The sequence below is a fragment of the Pinus tabuliformis genome, chromosome 4_2 (genome assembly GCF_031772625.1).
Source record: "Pinus tabuliformis cultivar Carrire ecotype Pingquan chromosome 4_2, CPIR1, whole genome shotgun sequence".
Classification (NCBI taxonomy): domain Eukaryota; kingdom Viridiplantae; phylum Streptophyta; class Pinopsida; order Pinales; family Pinaceae; genus Pinus; species Pinus tabuliformis.
The window spans coordinates 91705615-91709990 of record NC_142304.1 but is presented as its reverse complement, the minus strand read 5'-3'; the positions used below and the strand labels follow the sequence as shown (position 1 = coordinate 91709990).

Here is a 4376-nt window from a genome sequence, read left to right as displayed (position 1 = left end):
GAAGCCCCAAATTTTAGGTGCCTGGTGGAAACCCCAAATTTTGAGTGCTGGAGCACGGCATGGAAACCCCAATTTTTCCCATGCTTGGGCACCCTTTTCATCGCAATGTGAAAACTACAAATTTTTGGGCACCAGGGCGTGACATGGAAACCCAAAAATTTTGGATGCTCGAGCGCAACATGGAAACCCCAATTTTCCTGGGCTTCGGTGCCTTTTCCGTTGTGGTGTGGAAACCCCAAATTTCCCGCCCCCAAGAAATAAAAAATTGTCGTCTGGAGGAAGAGGCAAACTTGGGAGAGCGGGAGGGTTGTCTTGATTTGTTTGTGACAAGAGCAAAGCTTTAAATCGTGGTGACAAAGGGTTGAATCTCAGTGGATCATGGTAGCAAGGCCACTCTACCACTTACAATACCCAATCGCATATTTAAGTCATTTGCAAAAGATTCTTCTCAACAACCATTTGGAATTGAACTTCAAAGCTGCCCTGACCAAGATGCTTCACGATCATAGTTTTCAAATGACACAGGCCCCTGGGGGTGACAAAGCAATGCCTCTACTGCGGGTCGAGATATAGTCATAGAGTGACATGCATCGCTTCTACCGTGGATTCTGACTTAGAGGCGTTCAGTCATAATCTGACACATGGTAGCTTTGCGCCACTAGCTTTTCAACTAAGCGCGATGACCAATTGTGTGAATCAACGGTTCCTCTCGTACTAAGTTGAATTACTATTGTAGTGCGGTTCATCAGTAGGGTAAAAATAACCTGTCTCATGATGTTCTAAACCCAGCTCACGTTCTCTATTGGTGGGTGAACAATCGACACTTGGTGACTTCTGCTTCACAATGATAGGAAGAGTCGTCATCGAAGGATCAAAAAGCAAGGTCGCTATGAATGCTTGGCTGCCACAAGCCAGTTATCCCTGTGGTAACTTTTCTAACACCTCTAGCTTCAAATTCCAAAAATATAAAGGATCGATAGGCCACACTTTCACAGTTTCTATTCATACTGAAAATCAAAATCAAATGAGCTTTTACCCTTTTGTTCCACACGAGATTTATGTTCTCGTTGAGGTCATCTTAGGACACCTGCATTATCTTTTAACAGATGTGCCGCCCCAGCCAAAATCCCCACTTGACAATGTCTTCCGCACGGATTGACCCGCCGAAATGTGTCTTGAGGTCAAAAACAGGGGCAGTGCCCCGTCTCTGCCCCACGAAATAAGTAAAATAACGTTAAAAGTAGTGGTATTTCACTTGCGCTGAAAATGGATCCCACTTATTCTACACTTCTGAAGTCGTTTCACAAAGTCAGACTAGAGTCAATCTCAATAGGGTCTTCTTTCCTCATTGATTCTGCCAAGCCCATTCCCTTGGTTGTCATTTCGCTAGATAGTAGATAGGGATAGTGGGAATCTCGTTAATCCATTCATGTGCATCACTAATTAGATGACGAGGCATTTGGCTACCTTAAGAGAGTCATAGTTACTCTTGCCATTCACCCGCACTTAGTTGAATTTTTTCACTTTGACATTTAGAGCATTTGGCAGAAATCACATTGTGTCAGCATCCGCAGGGACCTACGCAATGCTTTGCTTTAATTAAATAGTCAGATTCCCCTTTTTTGTACTAGTTCTGAGATGACTTTTCGATGCCTAGGGAAAAGCCCCCGACAGGGGGCATTCTAAGCCCATAGCCCAATCGACATGCGACTGCCCACCCTCGCCACGAGGGCAGCTCGGGTAGACTACCGATAGCCCACGAGTTGAGGGCGCAGACCTCTAGGCCCAGCCCTTAGAGCCAATCCTTTTCCTAAAAAACCCATACAACTCCAAGAACTCAGAGACCAGAAGGGGAATTGTTCACATATGCCTCCGGGGACAAGCATGGCCAACATTACCACTCATGTGCTACATAATGGGGATGGAGGGAAGACGAAAATTGGCCACCCTACAAATGACCCAGGGCCATCATTCACACAAGCTTAAGAAAAAACTCAATTACCAACCCACCTTTCACACGGAAAGAAAACTTGTCACTTGTATCATTTTGATGGGCACGAGGGACCAAGACGAACCTGGGAGCCACACCACAACAACCCATACAACTCCAAGAATTTGGAGAGAAGAAGGGGAATTGTTCACATATGCCTCCCAGGATGAGCATGGCCAACATTACTGCTCATCTGCTACTGAGTGGGGATGGAGAGAAGATGAAAATCGGCCACCCTATAAACGACCCAAGGCTATCGTTCAGGCAAACCTAAAAAAAACTCAATTACCAACCCACCTTTTACACGAAAAGAAAATCTGTCACTTGTGTCATTTGGATGAGCACAAGGGCACCACGACAATCCCAGGAGCCACACCACAACAACCCATACAACTCCAAGAACGTAGAGAGTAGAAGGGAAATTTTTCACATATGCCTCCCGGGACGAGCATGGCGAACATTACTGCTCATGTGCTACCGAGTGGGGATGGAGAGAAGATGAAAATCGGCCACCCTACAAACGACCCAAGGCCATCATTCAGGCAAACTCGAAAAAACAACTCAATTACCAACCCACCTTTCACATGAAAATAAAACCTGTCACTTGTATCATTTGGATGGGCACGAGGGGACCAGGATGAGCTAGGGAGCCACACCACAATAACCCATACAACTCCAAGAACTTAGAGACTAGAAGGGTAATTGTTCACATATGCCTCTCGAGACGAGCATGGCCAACATTCTTGCTCATGTACTACTGAGTGGGGATGGAGAGAAGATGAAAATCGGCCACTCTACAAATGACCAAAGGTCGTCGTTCATGCAAGCCTAAAAAAACAACTCAATTACCAACCCACCTTTCACATGGAAAGAAAACGTGTCACTTGTATCATTTGGATGGGCACGAGGGACCAAGATGAGCCCTGAGCCACACCATAATAACCCATACAACTCCAAGAACTTGGAGAGTAGAAGGGGAATTATTCACTTATGCCTCCCGAGACGAGCATGGCCAACATTACCACTCACGTGCTACTGAGTGGGGATGGAAAGAAGATGAAAATTGACCACCCTACAAATGACCCAAGGCCATTATTCAAGTAAACCCGAAAAAACAACTCAATTACCAACCTACCTTTCACACGAAAATAAAACCTATCACTTGTCCCATTTGGATGGGCATGAGGGACTAGGACAAGCCCGGGAGCCGCACCACAACAGCCCATACAACTCCAAGAACTTGGAGAGCAAAAGGGGAATTGTTCACATATGCCTCCCAGGACGAGCATGGCCAACATTACCGCTCATGTGCTACCGAGTGGGGATGGAGAGAGGATGAAAATCAGCTACCCTACAAATGACCCAAGGGCATTCTTCAGGCAAACCTAAAAAAACAACTCAATTACCAACCCACCTTTACACAAAAAGCCGACCGAGGGACTAAGACGAGCATGGCCAACATTACCGCTCATGTTCTACCGAGTGGGGATGGAGAATAGATGAGAATCAACCACCCTACGAATCACTCAAGGCCATCCTTTAGGTAGAACTTAACAAACATCTCAATTACCAACCCACTTTTCACACGAAAAGCAAGACTGCGCCTGAACGAGTTTACATGGGTGCCCTCACACGACCCGACCTGAACCAATCGAACAAGTTTTCATGGGTGCCCTCACACGACATGACACGATCCAACCCGACCCCACCCGACCTGACCAAGTTTACATGGGCGACAACACATGACCAAAACAAATGCAGAAGGGAGAGCCGGGCAAACGAGCTACACGAACGTGCATAAAGCCCACCCGAGGTCACAACTTAGCAATTTTGATACGGGCTCGTGTTCTTGGGTGGGCCTTCATAGTGAATGACATAACCAAATGAGTTTACATGGGCACCCTCAAATGACCCACCTGAATGAGTTTACATGAACACCCTCAAATGACCCACCCGAACGAGTTTACGTGGGCACCCTCAAACGACTTGCCCGAACGAGTTAACACGGGTGCCCTCAAATGATTCACCTGAATGAGTTTACACGGTCGCGCACAAATGACCCACCAGAACGAGTTTACATAGGCACACTCAAACGACCGGCCCGAACGCGTTTACATGGATGCCAACACACGACCAAAACAAAGGCACAAGGTAGATTCAGGCAAATGAGCTACACGAACGTGCACAAAGCTCACCCCATGTCACAACTTAGCATTTTTGATACAGGCTCATGGGCTCGGGCAAACCCTCACTCTGAACGACCCAACCAAACGAGTTTACAAGGACACCCTAGCCTGACTAGCCCGACCCGCTTGGATGAGTTTATACGGACATCCTCAAATGACTTGCCCGAATGAGTTTACATGGACACCCTCAAACGAACCGC

The 4376-nt window shown here is 46.8% G+C and overlaps 1 pseudogene; it reads right to left on the bottom strand.

The window, feature by feature from the left end:
* Nucleotides 1-342: 342 nt before the first annotated feature.
* Nucleotides 343-1357, bottom strand: LOC149168439 (25S ribosomal RNA; annotated as a pseudogene).
* Nucleotides 1358-4376: the final 3019 nt, after the last annotated feature.